Raw genomic sequence first — 18,704 nt, forward strand, 5'->3', positions numbered from 1 at the left:
CATCTCACTTAACATGAAGAGCGTCTACGGGGCAAAATGAGTCAATTAATGAGCAGGAAATTGAGGGCAGACGTTTTAAAATGCGTTCTTGATCTTTGGCCGTAACGGTTTCGTTTTTCGGTGGATAGGACAAATAACCAAATGGAAAGATCTATTTTCGAAATACTGAGGCCACTTTGCCTATCTTTGAATGTGGTTTTGCAAAAGAGATAATTCAAATCATCTTAAGTAGTAATAAATTAGGTCTGATTTGAGGCCATAAATCGAATTGCTCAACCAAGGCTGTAATTTTTTATCTCGCACCCAGCTACTTCTCAAATAAAGCCCAACTAATCTCAACCCCATCATCAAAGGCACATTCCGAGCCAAAACCTCACGGCACGTCGGTTTCGCACAAGTGTCCTTTTAATTAGCTCACGGGCACTAAATCACCGCTTTATGAGATACCTTTCCGTGCCACCAAGTGATGGGTCACCACGGAGATCATCATCTTCATCTTCATCGCAGCCATGCTACACTATAAAGTCAGACTTAATGGCTTGGGATTGAGAAACCGTCGTCGCAGCACAGCACCTTCCCTTCGAGCAAAGTGCAAAAGGAAGTAAAAATGGTTCAGGAGAGGTTTTTCTTTATTGCCTGTCCCCGACAATTTAATACACAGCCTTCACAGGCGACCAAACTAGTATGAGCCAGGTAGAAATAATAAACAGTATCCTTAATGGCGCAGGAAAACCGGAAATATGCACTCAACCCAGAGGGTGACTCTTATCGCCTACCGTCCACCACAGGCCGAGGGTTTCCCACTGAGGTTTATTGCCAAGGAAATTGCATATCATAGAGCTATAAATACGCGTGGCAGTAGTAGGGATACAGTGCAATAACTGGTGTGTTATTTGTCATACAGTGCCTATTATTAGGAATGGAGACGTAGTGATGTACAAATATAGGTCTTCTAGTTAGCATGGGTTTAATAAAATGTGAAATATGTGCGACATATGAACATATCCATGCATGTTAACTGTGACCTATCGGTCAGTTTTGGAAAAGAGGAAACGTCAACTGTATGCAGACCTATGCATAATAAACTGTTGGTTTGCGCGTAGACATAGCCAGGGTGGACAAACTGCATTTCAACGTACGCAACATTTCTTCCATAAACAACTGTTTTCCACGCATGATAACGGTTTTGAAGTATATACACCTTTACACCATTTAAACCTCTTCAAAATCATGATGAAAGCATAATTGTTACAAGGAATGTCACTATCAAAAATTAATCATCCACAACTTTTATTCGAATATCTAAGAAAACCACGACAATATTAATTTACATGTGAAGAGGTGTACTACTTCTAGGCATAAATTTCTTGATTTTTTGTAGAATTTTGGTATGATTGTTTTAAGAAATATACCAGATGTATATCAGTTAAATTTCTTCAAATCAAATACTCACTCCATAGTTCTCACAAGATCGATCAATTATCTTCCAAAAAAATTTCTTCGAAAAACTGTAAGAAGTCTCTTGGTATACTCTTGTTTTCTTAACGATACTGAAAGTCTCATGAAAACATACTCTTTTGAAATACTGTCAGAAATTTCTAAACGTTCTTTTCAGCATTTAGTTGTAAGTGTTCTCTGAATTTCTTCGGAAGTCTCCTCAGAATTTTCTTAGAACTGCCTTCAGCATTTGATTCCCATGGAATTCTTATAATCCTGTGGGCAATACAGGAAATAATAGTTTCTCTTTTATGTACGTACCTTCGATGTGCGGAAACAGCACTATCGATTGTTTCACACTCAAGTCGTCATGTGATGTAAGAACTGTTTCCGCACATCGAAGGTACGTAATCGGCGATCATCTCTTTTGCCAGTGGTGGGGGGGGGAGAACCCTCACCATCCCTCCCCAACAGGGGAGTTTGGTAAAAGAGATGATAAACCCGATTCGTGCCATCCACAAAATTGACCTTTGCTCGCTTTCTACTCTCTATAAGCAATTTTCACACTGCCGTACTCTATCGGAACTATCAACTCTATGCTTTCATCTCCTCACCTATCGTATAAAATGACCCCTTTAAGTCTGATATTTGATGTTAAGCATATCCAACTATGTAAATCGTTAACTTCGCGCATGAAGTTGTACAAACATGATTAGTTAAGGTAGTTAAATGTTTATTTCTGCACGTTTTTCCCCATTGTGCGTTGTTGGAATTTTGCCTATAATTTCATAGGAATTCAACTTAAAATTTTCCACGGTATTCTCCAAGAATCCTTGCCAGAATTAATTTAAATTTATCAATTTGAAAGGATTTCTTCTCAGAATTTCAAAAATCTCTGAAAATTTTTTTAATCTAAAACCTGAATCCTGAAAATTTCTTCAAAACACAATCCAACCTTGAAATAAGTTTTTAATGCTGGAAACTTAATCCTTTGAAAATCTGAAATTTCTCGATCATTTGAAATTTGGAACCTGAGTGACATCTTGATTCTTGAAAACTTCTTCAAAATTCATGTCGATCCAAATAATTTTCTTTAATCTCTACTATTGAAGGTTTTTGTTGGTTGGTAATCCTGTTTTTTAGTTAGCCCTTGGAATGTGTGCAATAGGTCACTTTTTAATTCAAGGTTTCTAAAACAATTTCTGAGATAAATCTCTCACTTTTCACAATTGGGCCTATTGACCAATCCAAGTAACACAAAATATATATAAATTTTTTTTACTAAATTCTCCTAATGTCAGCAATTAAGTCCTCTATAAATACTTGGGGCCTCCCTTAGCTCAGTTTACCGACGCAGCTACAAAGCAAGACCATGTTGAAATTTCTCGACTTCCCTGGGCATAGAAGCATGATTGGACTTGCCACACAATTATACCAATTCAAAAAGGGTACAGGCATCGAAAGCTCTCAATTGATTACTGTGGAAGTGTATCTAGAACACTAAGTTGAGAGCACTTAATAAGCTAATATGCGATATGCAATAAGCTTAAAAAGCGAAGAAGAAGAAGAAGAAGAAGAAGAAAAAAAAAACTTTTTAAGAGACCATTAATGGTAGATTTTAAAACAACCTGGAGTGAACCAACAGCTTTATCCCGGGTGAAGTTTTTCGTACGTAGCCATCGTTTGTTTTTATTTTTTTGACGTAGGACTACGTCTTTAACTTCTATACTGGGGGTCACAAAAAAAAATCAAAATTCATACATGTAACGAAAAATCCCAAACACGGACGCAACGATAGAGTGCAAGTCGAACACACGACACATTGCACATGCTCACATGAGTGAGCTAAGTTCTCGATTGACCGGTCACCATTTCAGCCATCTCGCAACTTGTGGCATTCCAGAAGCTGAGCTCGGACCACTACCCGGTGGTGGCCGAAGTTGGATCCTCGGTAAAACGATTCGAAGCTTCCCGGCGCAACTACCATCGAGTCAACTGGACGCAATATCAACACTGCGTCGATACAACCATCGACTACGATGTCCAACCGGGAACGTCCGAAGATGTTGACCGGTGTCTACAAACCATCGAGGAGGCGATTTCCCGGGCCAGGGAACAACACGTACCAGTATCCAGACAGGTGAGTAACACTCTGATCCTTGACAGCCCTACCAAAGATCTCATTAGACTCCGTAACACCATTCGTAGGCAGTAGCAGCGTACTGGCCTGCCTAACTTGAAGACCAATTGTAATCGATTAACAAAGATCATTCAGGCCAGGATGGTGGATCTCAGATATAACGATTTTGCTAGTAAGATCCGCTCTCTCCCAGATTGTGCTTAGCCCTTCTGGAAACTTACAAAAATTCTTAAAAACAAGCCTAGGCCCATTCCACCACTGACCCCACTGGATCGTCCCGGCAGTAAAGAGCAGTATACCACCGGCTCCTGACATCTGCCGATGAAAACAACTTGTTACTCGAGGAACAGTTTGGTTTTCGGAAAGGTCGTTCGACCGTCCACCAGCTAACTCGAGTGACAAACATTCTCAGACGGAACAAGTCTATTTCGAAAACATCTGCGGCGTGAAAAGGCGTTCGACAATGTTTGGCATGATGGCCTGGTGTTCAAATTGCAGCAGTACGGTCTTCCAATCTTCCTAGTGAAGATAATAAACAACTATCTATAGGACAGGACGTTCCGAGTCTCTCTGAATGGCATCACATCGGATGCTTTCAACATCGGTGCCGGGGTTCCACAAGGAAGCATCCTTGGCCCCATCCTATTCAACCTGTTCATCTCCGATATGCCGGCTCTCCCTGATGGTGGATCGTTGTCTCTGTTCGCAGATGACACATCCATCGTCTACAAGGGTAGGGTCATCGGAGCTCTGACTGCCAAACTTCAGAGAGGTCTGGACGTCCTGTCTGAATATTTCAACAGCTGGATGATCCGTATCAACGCGGCAAAGACCCAGGTCAATATCTTTCCACACTCAAAATCTCCCAGACTTGTTCCGTCGGAGAATAACAAGATCTGCCTGAACGGCACAGTGGTGGAATGGTCCAAAGAGGTCGTGTACCTCGGGCTAACACTAGACAGCCAGCTTCTTTTCAGAGAGCACGTTGACAAGACGAAAAACAAGTGCAACATCTTGATAAGATCTTTGTATCCACTTATCAACAGGAAGTCAACCCTGTCCCTGAAAAATAAGCTTGCTGTCTACAAACAAATCATCCTTCCTGTAATCGAGTACGGTATGCCAATGTGGGAGAATTGCGCAAAATGCCATCACCTTAAACTCCAAAGGATCCAGAACAAGATCCTTAGGATTTAAACAGTCCCTCGCGAACTAGAAATTCTGAGATCCACCTCCTGGCTGGAATTCAAACATTAGAAGAAAGGAGAGTTTACATCCTGGAAAGGTTCAGAGACACTTGTCAGAGATCAAGTCATAAGGTCATACGTGATCTAGCACGTTAGGTTAAGTTATGCTTGTAGTTAGGTAGGTTATCACTTTTTTCCAATTCAAACAAAACACACCCCTTAAGGATAAGCGTCGAATACGACGTATGAGTGGAACAGCACGCATCGCACCATTACGAAGACGAGACGACGACGAAAGCACCCATATCGACCGGAGGAAAGGCTTCCCGCAATAGGCAGCATGACTAGGTCGCCGTCATCCGGTCGGCAGCGACTTGCACTGGTGTGGCCACCATTTGAAAAACCCGGCCTTTTTCAGGGTCATCAATTCAAAAACGGAAAGAGTTAAGAACTAAATGATCAACATATTTGTTCCGTCTACCAGCGGTCCTACGTCAACCTTCCGTTCGTGCCCCTAGGCTCAGACTTTTCTAATTTTTAATTATTAGATTGACGGGAATGAAGATTGTTGAAAAAAAAAATTGGCTGAGCTCAATTCTACGTAAGATCAACTGAAAAGCCTTCCTACAACCATATTGCAAATACACTGGAGTCGCTTTTTACGCGGGTGATACGTCCCGCGTAAAAAAAACCGCGTAAATTCCGGAATCCGCGTAAAAAAACCGCGTAAATTCCGAAATCCGAGTAAAAAAAACCGCGTAAGAAAAACCGTGTAAAAAAACCGCGTAAAAAGCGACTCCAGTGTACTGATTTCGTTAATTTTTTATGTAAAACTGTATGCAAATCCAACGCTTCTCGGTTGATTCTCGAGAGAATGATGCTCGATTTCAGCATTATTGTTTAATTTTTCATCGATATCACAATTATTTTAAAGTCATACAAAATTATTTTTGAGAACAGTGAGAATACTATGTAACATGCATGATATAAATTTTCTCTTAAATTAAGGCGTTTGACTGTTGAAACTTAATTCATACGCAGATCTTGACGTTTCATGCATTTTTATTAATTAAATTATTTCATTTGCCACTTGAACCCTAACCATAAATCATGTCAGTTTGAGCCCATATTTTACACTGGGTCTTTTTTCTAGGCAATTAACATTTTGCACAAGGTTGGTTTACGAAATTCAAATGGCCATTTGCAATTCCACCGTAATAACAACGTACGCGAACAATTAAAATTATATTCAATATTTAGATTGACAACAACTTTTGATAACATTTTCAAACTTTTTTTTGGTATCAGTGATGGGTAAAATCCAAAAAATCCAAAACCAGAAACGGCCAAAAGTCACTGCTGATCTTGAGATCAGAAAAATCACAAACAGAAAATCACGGCTGATTTTATCTTAGCTGATCTTGAGAGTAGGAAAATCACAAAGCAGAAAATCAAGGCTGATTTTAACTTTAGCTAATTTTGAGGCAACAAAATCACCAAACGGAATATCAATTCCTTTGTATTACAGTCAAAGTAAGATACCGACAACCACCGCCATTTTGGAATCCAAGATAGCGGACCAAAATCCTATATGGCGGCCTCCGGACTGCGTATATACATCTAAGCCCATGCAATATGGGTATATATGAAATGTCCGGAGGTCTCTATATTGGATTTTGGTCCACCATCTTGAGTTCCAAAATGGCGGCGGATGTCAATTATCCACTTCTACACGTCGAGCACAGTGCTAAGTTGCGTCACGGTACTGACAGCCTTTAGATTGACAAAAGAGATTCCTACGGTTAACAATCAAAACAACTGAGAACCCTCTCTCCATAAAACTTCTCACCAGTGTGACGCAACAACCGTGAGATATCGTTATTTTGCTTTTATCACTTATTCGCAATTTGGATAGACAGCCACAAGTACAACGACCAACGGATCATTTCAAGACTCCGGACCGGCCATGCGAGGATTTCCCACAATTTTGGTGGGACACACTTCCACAAGGTTTGTCCAATCTGCAGCATCCCTGCCTCGGTGGAACACGTGCTGTGTGTCTGCCCAGAGTTTCAAAGGCTACGCGAACAACACCGACTACCAGAGAACATCAGGGAGCTACCTGGCAACGACCCCTCGACGCTGGCTGCGCTGATTGCTTTCTTGAAGGACGCCCACCTGTACAACCAAATCTAGCACTCTCGTCGTTGGCTGCGCTGTCCGTGTTCTTCCACCTTCCTATTTTCCTGCCGTCACGGTATCTCTGCCGGACTGGGACACTGTCTCTTACGGTGGAGCTCTACCTTGTTCGCGCATCCATTCCTCACCACAGTCCCGATGTAACTCCCATTTTACATAAAGCTTTTTTTTAAATGTTGTCTCAGAGCCAGTTTTACGTTACGTTAATGTTAGACTGAAACGTTTCCTTAGAGGCAGGCCCTAAGCCTGACTTTCTACTATCAAATGTGATGAACTAGCCTACGGCTAAAAATCACAAAAATAAAGAAAACAAAAATATTCGCAATATCACTAACATATGCCATGTGGTACCATCATATCACCGAGGAAAAATAAAGAGACATATAAATTGACCGTCATCTCATTTCGAGCATAAATACGGTCATGACAGTCATTCCTCTTCCAAAATCACGGATAAGGCGAAAGCTGTGCTATATCAAGGAAACAGTCTTAGCCTGCGTTCTACAATCGTATGATAACCAGAATTTATTGTTGTGAGAATTCATATCTGCATGCAGTCACGAATGCTTATCAATGGTCAACCCAGATCGGGTATCAAGACTGGATCTGCTTGTTTTCTGACAAACGTCAGTTTGCTCGTTTGCTTTTAAAAGGTTGAGGTTCGCACTGGCAAAAAGTTCGATTTCACACTGATTTTGTCGAACGTCCAGCTGTTGGCTCCATAGTGGTCCTTGCAATTAAAAAATTTAAGATTTTTCGCTTCACTTTTCGCACGAAACGTAACCATGTTGAAAAGATATTTATTTTGACAGCAAAATGATCGTCAATTGTTAGTTTTGTCAGTTTTGAGATTTATCAAGCATCGTACAAAATGACGCAAACGTTAAAAATAATTGATATTGCCGATGGAACATAAAAGGTGAAAGTGCCTTTAAACTGTAAGTTAACACTCCGAATACGATGCCTACGGTAAAATGTGTAACGGCAAACTTGCAATGTTTAAAAAATCATAGGTCAGATATTTATAGGCAAATTTCAAGTCTATTGGCGCCATTTGAAACTACATATATTAAAGAATTATTCGGTATCAATAGATTTAAAACATATCGATAAATTGATGAGCAATGATTTTTCAAACATTGCCAATTTGCCGTTTCACATTTTACCGGAGGCATCGTGTTAGGAGTGTTAAGAAATGGCAGTTTTGAAAATAAACGGACATTTTTCTACATTGTAACGTAACAGCACTCAGATATTTATTTGTTACAAGGAAAATGAAAATCCAACGTTTTATTTAAAAATTTTCGTATGTTCTGAACTTAACAACTTTAAGCAAGAATAGGAAAATGAGGGAGCATTATTTTCACTTCCCATTTATAAATACCCAACAGAGATGATCAGTGAGTTGTCATTTAGTCTAATTGTCATGGATGGCTTTTATGAAGACGGTATAGTGAGGTAGAGGTGTTTCCAAGTGATATGCTAGTTAACCGTCATTTTTTAGATGTGACTTTTATGTCAGGATGACCGTTAAGGTACAATAACCGTTATGATAATGTACAGCACTGCCCATATTGCATGGGTTTAGATGTATATTCACCGCCATATTTGATTTTGATCCACCATCTTGAATTCCAAAATGGGGCCCGATGTCAATTTTCCACTTCTACTCATCGAGCCCATTTAATATATTGCATGGGTTTAGACCAGAGATTGAAATTGTCGCTGATGTGAGAAGAGAAACGGTACTTTGACCGGATAATGAAAAGCTTAAACAAAGAGCGACCCCTCACTCATATCAATAGAAGTGAAGTTTCAAACTGAAATAACTTCGGAGTTTCTTATCTTATCGATTTGGTATGTTGAGATGAATTATTCAAAAACAATTGCTCAATCTCTCATAAGCGTAGTTAGAGAGCGGGGGTTGGGTTCTATGCAGTTTCTAAAACGAAAATTGTTGTAGTGTATATATTTAATATCCACTTGTCCGTTCATTTGTTAGTGAGGAGATGTTGTTTGAATTACTAGTCCAGCTTCTATATTATTTCTATATAAAGCTTTTGTTAGAAATATTAAACTTCCATTTGGGCCACCCGCATATAGAAATACAGAAGTAGTCGTACGTCAAAAACCAAAGACAGGAGAAAACGTAAACTTTCTTCACCAGTTTCGTCTCAGACCCAGGTACATTCAGATTTCGCTTGTTGGGCTAACTTTAAGTGGGCTACGTTTCAGTTGGGTTCCCAAGTCAAACGTCATTTCTAACAGTACTGATTCCTTTTCGAAATTTCGACCGGCTTCATGCAAAAACTGCCAAGCGAGTGGAGTAATGATAAAGATTATTTCAATGCGATACAACGAGTTGCTTCCTTGATGGTTGCCAACAATATGGCTGAATGAGGGGTGAAGCTAATTTCTGAATTATCAAGAGATCCACCCGAGACCTAGTTCAACATAATATTTGCTTCAGGGGATAGAACAGCATCGAAAAGAGTACCCTGAGAAATCGTAGAATATATTAAAATGAAATATAATCATTACAATCCAATGACATTTGTGTGAATGTATCTGACATTGTATATTGCACCAACAGAGTAGGGAAGGGAATGGGGGTACTCGCTTAACAACTGCTTTTATGAGATTGAGCAAATGTTTTTGAATAACCCATCCGAACAACTCGAGAGATGGGAAACTCTGAAGTTATTTTTGTCTTTATCTTTACTTTCATTGATATAAGTGAGGACCGGAAAGCATACAGTAAGCCCACCCCCCCATACCTAACTACGCCTATTAAATTGAGCACATGTTTTGAATACATCTGAACATACCAACTTGTCAAGATTAGAAACACCTGAGTTGTTTCAGTTTGAAGCTTTACTTCAATTTATATTAGGGAGGAGGGCGAGATGAGATTTCAAAATTGTTTGTGAATAATTCGTCTGAACATACCAAATCGATAAGATACTGGCTTTCATTGGTACACCGGTAGTGTTGACAGCTGGGTTACTTCCACTCACTTGCTATAAAAAAAATGTTTTTCTGAATTATGAAAACATTAGATGTTATAATGGTAATTAGTACTTATAAGTTAAAAGAAGAAGTTGTGAAGTATGTAGTTGACACATAAAACCTGTCAATATTGCTTTCAGTGCGTCACAATCAGCGATTTAACGATTCGTGAGCGCTCACTCTGAGTGAACGCTCGCGAATCATAAGATCGCTGATTGTGCCGGTTTGAAAGCGAAATTGACAAATTTTATTAGTCAAACACATACTTTACACACTCTTCTTGTTACTTTCAAGTACAACATATCATTACATCATCTAATGATTTCATAATTCCGAAAAACATTGTTTTATAGCAAGTGATTGGAAGCAACCCTGGTTGACAGAAAAAGGGATTTTTGGCGTTTAATTCGAAACATTGATCTTTGAACAGCTATAACTTTTTTTAGGGGCATTCTAGCACCACGCATTCATCATCAAAGTTGTTCGGCACTTCTAGGGCTATACTTTAACGTATTTAGATGCGTGGTTTGTGCAAAATTGTAATCCCTAGTAGTAAAGATGCAAAAAGAAGGTTTTACCATATGGTAAAACCTTCTTTTTGCATCATGTACTAATTTCCATAGAAATTTCAAACGCAATGCGGAAAGCCAAGTTACAACAATTCGTCCCCAAATTTTGCACAGTAGTTTGAGACTCCAAATGGAACCAAAAAAACATTATTCTGAAAAAATTATCATGATGACCCATCCTAGTTAATACCCATATTGCATGGATTTAGATGCATATTCGCTCTCCGGAGGTCACCATATTGGATTTTGTTCATTTCATCCGAAGTGTTGACTTGAATTTCGGATTGTCCCAGACTCTAGAATTTAACATATCTTCTAATCCTATGATTTCCGATGATTTTGATCTTGGTTGATTTTGATGCTGGTTGATTTTGAGAATCAAAAATCACAGCTGATATTGGTCGAAAATCACGAGTGATTTTCGTGGTGATGATGGCTTGTACTATTGGTGCCTGTGATTTTAGGTGATATTGATCTTGAAAAATAGGTGATTATGATTTTCTGATCTTGATTTGATCCTACACTGGTTGATACGCTGAATATTTGAAGGTGGCGCCGGTGGTGTAATAGTAAGCGGGATTACCTCTCACCCCAGCAGGCCTGGGTTCAATTCCAGTCGGTGCCGCCGGGGTGTTCTAAGGCATAACATCTCTGATCACGTAAAGGGAAGTAAAGCCGTTGGTCCCCGGTTCATATGTTGATGGGTCGATAGGTAGGGTCCAGGTGTTGGAGCTGCCTCCTTGGCGTCGGTAGCATTGGTGGTCAGCACGGAAAACAAGATCGACGGAAAACAAATCAAGGAACAGTATTTGAAACATTTTAAATCTCCTGTTTGGTAATTTTTTTTAACAACGGAGCTGTTTGTTAAACGTTTACTCAAAATTACTTGAAGCAATATACAATGTATATTTTTCATAGAAAGAATTTATTGATCGCTATAACTTTGTCTCTGGCGTCATATCGATCAGAAGTGACATTTTCGTGCTACATTTTGTTGAACCACATGATACAATCACACATACAAGCTGGATTTGAGAAAATCTATTCTAAATTGGTAAATTAGTAAAATCAAGTAAATCACATTACCATATACATACATCTAAAACCATACATGTAATGAGATGAAAACGTAGTTTTCGCGTAGTCAAATTTTACACGCACACACCATCAAACGAATCACTTGTCAGCAACAAGTAGCAATCGAAAAACAAATCATTCAGCGATATAAACAAACCCGAATGGAGGCCGTATATTTGCGCAATATTCCAGAATGCACATTTCAATGTGTACAGAAGAAGGAAAGACGTAGATGATGAGGAGAGGAACGTGTACGAGAGCGCTATATAGCCAGTCAATAGAAAACCCCAAAGATTCGCACTCCCCGTACCATCAAAAGACCACTAAAGTTCCCTGTTTGGGAAATCGGTTGTGTATTTTTGTTGGCACAGCAAAACCGCAACAATTTGCACTTCTCTTTCTTCTCATCAGATAGCAAACTTGTCGGTTTGCTTTCCTGTCTTTCGAGTGTTGATGGTATGGGAATATGAAATCAAAAGCCAAAGTGGAATTGTGTATTGCCAATAATGTCAACTGGAACAGATCTAGGGAGCTCTGCTGGCGCATGCTGGCTTTTTCTCACTAGGACTGGTTGATTCCGAACGGTCCCTCACTTCGAAAAACGGCATCGGTTTGGGTCAGCAGTTTAACGAGAAGCTAGTTGATGCCGAGCTCAGTAAACAGGCAAAGTGTTTATCAATGTGGGTCAGCATTTTCGGGCAATGTGTGTGGTCAGTAATCGTGAAGGGTGATGGCGGCTATGCACAGTGGTTGAAATCGTAATTTTCGTGCGATTAATTAAATGCTCCTTTATTATGACACCATATCTCTGGTGTCTTGAGAGAAATTTTTCAATATGCTACTGCGCTTCTTTTGATGTTTTAAGTTAAAAGATTCACCCCCCAAAAAGTGATATATAAAATTTATTTTTTTCAACTATTCAATAAACAGTGTTGGTTACACCTGTTTATTTTAAACGAAATGTTCGGAATGTAACGGGTCAACCGTGATTACTGTGATCGACAATGTTGTAGAAAATGCCTTTACAAACAACATGCTATCATTTTGAAGTAAATTTCTTATAGTTTAAGATGCACCAGGTGTATTTTTCCCTATTTTGCCCCGGCTAAGTTACAAGCTCGTAAATTATAGATAAAAAATCTACAAAAACTTCAATAACTTTTTTCTACAAAAGATACTGCAATGTGGTGTTGTGCAATAATGTGTATTTTTTTAATATCTACAACTTACTAGAACATGGTTAAGCCGTAAAAATGTAGACCAAAAAGTTATGATGAGAAAACTTTAATGATCTTTATCAAAGTTGTTTGTAAAAGCATTTTCTACAACTTTGTCGAAGACACCAACAGTAGACCTGTTCATTTTAAACGAAATGTTCGGAATGTAACGGGTCAACCGTGATTACTGTTTGTCATGTTAATTTGAACTTCTGTGCAAATTTTCAGCAAAATCGGTGATGATTTAGAGGTGCTTCAAGTTAATTATATGTTTTAAGGTAATTTACGGCTTATGATATTTGTATCTCGAGACTCAAACAACGAAAACTGCTGTAATAATTTTCGTAGCAAAGCCTAATGCGTTATCTATCAACTTTGTATCTCATCAACTAGGGTAATTTACCCCTAAAAACATAAAATTAACTTGAAGCACCTCTAAATCATCACCGATTTTGCTGAAAATTTGCACAGAAGTTCAATTTAACATGACAAACAGTATGTTGGATACTATTATCTTATTGCGTGCTCTCAATCGCACTTCTACAATTATTAATTGAGAGCTTTCGATGTGTGTACTATTTTTACTTTAGTATGATTGTGTGGCAACTACAATCATACTCTATGCCCAGGGAACTCGCGAAACCGGACCGAGAATCGAACCCAGGCCGCTATAACCGTGTACCTATATTTAGTGAAAAATAACATCACGATTTACTTCATCGACAACTGACATGTGATATTTGTCGTTGATACCTCGGTGGATATTCCATCACTTATGTGAATATTTTAAAGCTATCAATTTCATATAATTGAACAATTTACAATCATGGCCATTATTCTTATCAAAACCGCATCATATGGCATTTATTAAAATCTTGAAAAATAAAACAAATTATTATCGACACATGCCAGTCCTTGTGGCATGCATATTCAACGAAAGCTTACACTGTTTACACGCGGGTGTTCTCGGTAGATTTCACAATGACAAAAATGAATCTATATAATAATGAACCATTAAATGTCACTCTTTTGTACAAAATTGCTCATTTGTGTCGGGTCAGCGTTGCGATCAAAAAAAAAATCAAACCATTCAACATTCCCACATTGACGGGGACAGAAACATAATCGCATTGTTGGTGTTAAAATTTAATTGAATTATGACCGCATCTGTAGTGGGGCAGGAGGAAACGGAACAATAAAAATGCACTATCCAATCGCTGAACGTGCACCGACTGAAAAGCGGTATAAATAAATACGAAATATGAACGCCATATAAATGCCATCTGCGGTTCCGCGGCTCAAGGAAAGATTGGGATAACAGTGAGATTAAAATGAAATCGTTTTCCGCATCACACACACACACGCGCACTCACATGAACAAGCAGCAGCACCTGGCAGCAGGAAGGCGAACTACACTGAACAAAAACATCCGCAATACTTCAACTGATTATTGTATTGCTCGAGCCCTTTAACAATATGCTGTCGAATTTCGGATGATTTCCTTATGGTTGAATTCGTCATCCACTGATGAGCATCCTGTCATGACTGTCTTCCAACTAAAGGATGATATTTATTTGAAAATTGGCTGTAAAACATACAGGGTTCAGAGGACAGCAATTTAAGGATAGGATGACTTGCAAATGCTGTAGATTAGATTATTAATTCGATTATTTACATTTCAATATTGAATAGCCATGAACAGCCATTCATCATGGATACAAAATTTGGTAGAGGAAACTTCCTCCACCACGAAATAGACAATTTACGGTTTCCACGCTTAACCAATGCTCGTACCACCTCTAATAGCGATGGCTATGCTTCCACCTATTTTGTCATAGTTTTGAATGATTTGCGTTAAGGAGCTGAGCCAATACCAAATTAATTTCAATTCAGGATAACTACCATTCTGCAGAGAGCATTACGCATCCCAACAGAATACCCTATCCCTTTTCATAACAATGTTCATCCTGTATTCGAGATGAAATTCATCTGATTTCAAAACAACCGTCATCCAGTTGCAACTATCATTCGAAATGGCGATTTGGTTTTTTCGATTTCAATGGTCTGAGGTTTCATTCGAACAGAGGACGGTAGTTTGGTACAGTGTATGTCGCAGCTCTGTGGATGCGAATAATTTAATCCTGATTGGCTTACCAACGACGACGACGACGACGACGACGACGATGACGATGAAGTGACTTTCGGTCGGAAAGATGATTAAAAAATGTGGCTTTTTCAACAGGTCACAATGCGGTTGTTGGATTGCAAGCTTCATCGTTTCTGGCTTCTGGTTCGCGAGCGGATATTAATTGAAATGAACTGTCGACGGATGCTCGTTTATTAATTTATTAATGTTGCTAAATGCTTTATGTTTTTTTTTGTGTGTGTTCATGTGTGTGAAATGTGAACTCAAACCTGCTCGCAGCTCAAAGTGCACTAAAGGCCCGAAAGCGTCAAGGTCTACTTTTTTTTTATAAATAATTATATTGAGTTAAAAAACAAAGGGATTTGAGCCCATATAGATCATTTTTTTTATTGAGTATGACTTTTTAATTTGATCCCAATCGGACAGATGATTCTGGACACATGAAAAATTGCGAAATTTAGGCATCTTACACACAAGAAAGTGAAACGTCATAGATTTGAGGATAGTGCAAGGGTAAACATATCTTTTTTGTATAGTTTTTTCTTGATATCAACTCCTATTAATATTATCATTATCTTCACTATTTTTTTAATATGGATCCTTTCAGCTCAAGTGGGTACACCACCTGTGATCGATGTCACCGATTTGAACCAAACTTGGCCAAAAAGCTTATTTTTGGCATTCTGAACAAATGCCTTTTTTGATTTTGCTTTGAAGTGTCTAGATCCCTCTCGGCTACAACCCTGAAATAAAAATCAGTTGTGGATTCTGCCGGTAATCAGTCTTTTTACTGTAGTTACTACAATAAAAACAACATTTGAGTACACCTATAAGAATCTACATTAAAAACCTTCAAATTGACGTTCTAAGATCAAGAATAGCTTATTTGGCTGTGGAGTAATCTCTTCTGAAAGTTAAAAATTTTTTAAATCTCGAAAATACAGGGTCGTAGCCAAGAAGTATTTAGGCACTTTAGAGTAAAATCACAATATTTTTTTTAAACTGTACCCACTTGAGCTGGAATGACCCATGTTCCCTCTTCACTATTTTCGGTACTAAACCTATTTTCTGAAAGAAATTCTTCATTTTGTTCAGTCCCCTTTTTTTTCTTTTCTTTCTTCTTTGAACAGTTCTACGCCAAATGATGAATTGGAGAAACTCTACCTTCTCCAATTTGCATGAAACTTTGCATAATTGTTTGTTATGGGTGCTGATTCACATTTTTGCTAAAATTCGGCCATTCAAATTTTGCGACAAAATCAAAACATTTTTATCAAACGATTCGGTATTTTCTGATTTCGTAGGAAAATACCGAATCGTTTGATAAAAATGTTTTGATTTGAATTTTTGGCCCATAGTACAGTGCAGGACATGCCATGACGTACGATTCCTCTTAATGGTAAGCTCAACCTATGCAACTCTGCAATCGTCACTATTCCGTTGCATGAGATTTTATTCAATTTTGGAAATAAGTATAAATTAAGATAAGATTGACTCATATGAAATTAAATGTTATAAATCGTCTCTAAAGAAAAAAAAAGAGCACTTCGAGTGAAAATAGCGATCAAAAACTTGAATTTTAAATTTTACGGTGCTAGTTTTTTTTAAACATTGTGATATAATGTACGAGGCTTGTTTTTTTTTAATTATTTTTCAAGGTACACCTAAATTGATACAATAGTTTTTCAATCAAAATATGTTGTATGCCTGTTTTTAATAGGGTAAATATCCTTTGTTTTAACATATCTATGTTTTGAATATTTTTTAATACTACTACTGATAAATCTTGCTGAAATATGGCTGACGCAAATCTTTCAGATTTAATTCAAACTTGGCCTAAAGTGGGTGAATACTTTCACCTCCTTGGGAACGAAATTTAATTTTTTTTTAATTTTTTTTTAATTTTATTCAATCAAGTCCCCTTTAAGGGGTTACGCCTACCTGCAAACTTTCAAAAAATCGATTTTTTTATTGTTCTTATCGAAAGTATATAAAGTCAAGAATATTTCCTCAAAAGATCAAGTTGATCCGATGAAAATTGTGAAAGTTATGCGACGTACAAAAATATTCACTTATAGTGGACTAAAACCAACTTGAAACTTTAAACGCGATTATCTTGGAATCATGTTTTCGAAACCGGTGCCAAAAATTTCTCGAAATGTATACATTCGATTCGTCCGATTCGTTTTGATTTCTGTTCAGTACTATTTTGTGCAGTCCACGATCGTTCGGATTTCGTCTATCATTTAATTTCGATTTTTTACAGCCGATCAAAGACACATTTTAAGGATCAAAAATCGGCACTTCAACTTTGCAAGGCCGCCATTTTGTCAAAAAAAATTAAAAAAAAACCGAACGATCAAGGACTAGTTTAACACATGCTTAACGATTTGGCATGGTTTTTTTTTTTAATTTCAGATGATTACATTACAAACCGCAGTTGGCACCGCAAATGCGTTTTTTAGAACATCGTCCACGGGGAGCAGCCGTGTGGGGCACCAGGACCTCGTTTTTACAGCATAGACTGATAAATGTACCATTTAATGTGTGTTCAATAAACGGCAGAAACCCGATTTTCAATATTTTGCGTCGTTTGCGAGAAAAAAAAATCCAAACTTTCGCTTTTTTTCGGTCTTGCAGGTAGGCGTAACCCCTTAACCTCAAAACACTTATTCCAGCGATTTTCCAACTTCATGATCCCGTCCGAAAAGTAATTTTCCGGAAGTTCTGCAAAATACTCCTCCGCGGCGTCGATGATTTCCTCACGTGAGCTGATTTTTTTTATTGATGAGCCATCTTTTGAGGTTTGGGAAGAGATAATAGTCTGAGGGAGCCAAATCGAACGGAAGCAATTGGAGCCGTAAGTCATTTATTTCAGCCAGAGTTGCGCATTACCTCGCAATTTGGAAATGAGTCAAATGGGCAAGATTTCGTTTCCTTTATTTTCTTCTTTGGGAGTAATAAACCAAAAACTATATCAAGCATTTTATTTTAAAGCAAACAGAATGCAAAACAATTACCTCTCAATACAAATGATTTGTTTTCCGTCGATCTTGTTTTCCGTGCGGAGTACCAATGCTACCGACGTCAAGAAGGCAGCTCCCACACCTGGATCCTACCTATCGGCTTTATTTCCATTCCGAAGGAAGGCGTGATCAAAGATGTTATGCCTCAGAACATCCCGGCGGCGCCGACTGGGATTTAACCCAGGCCTGCTGGGTGAGAGGAAATCATGTTTACCACTACACCACCGGCACCGCTACCCGAATAACGTTGTAGGTGGAAATATTCTATGCTTTTGGAAAATTAGAAAGCTGCAGTATCCTTGCATGAAATCCAACAAGGCTCCAGGGGTCAACCGCATATCAGCAGAGATGCTCAAAGCTGACTCCATGCTATCCACTCACATGTTGCATCAATTATTATGTATGTAATATCTGGGACACCGCGATTTTTTCAGCCAACTGGATGCAGGGCGTCTTAGTGAAGGTCCCAAAGAAGGGGGATCTGACTGTGTGCGAGGCATCATGTAACTGTGTATTGTTCTCAAAGTTCTATGCACAGTTATCCTGAATCGGATACAGGAGAAGATCGACGCGACTCTCTGGCGGTAGCAGGCAGGATTCTGATAATCTTGTGTGGACAATATTGGCCGGCTCCGCATCATCCTGGAGCAGGTCAATGAATTCCAAGAGTCCCTTTATTTGGTATTCATTGACTACG

The sequence above is a fragment of the Ochlerotatus camptorhynchus genome, unplaced genomic scaffold (assembly GCF_037179485.1).
Source record: "Ochlerotatus camptorhynchus isolate MF236.1 unplaced genomic scaffold, CSIRO-AGI_Acam_v1.1 ptg000631l, whole genome shotgun sequence".
NCBI lineage: Eukaryota > Metazoa > Arthropoda > Insecta > Diptera > Culicidae > Ochlerotatus > Ochlerotatus camptorhynchus.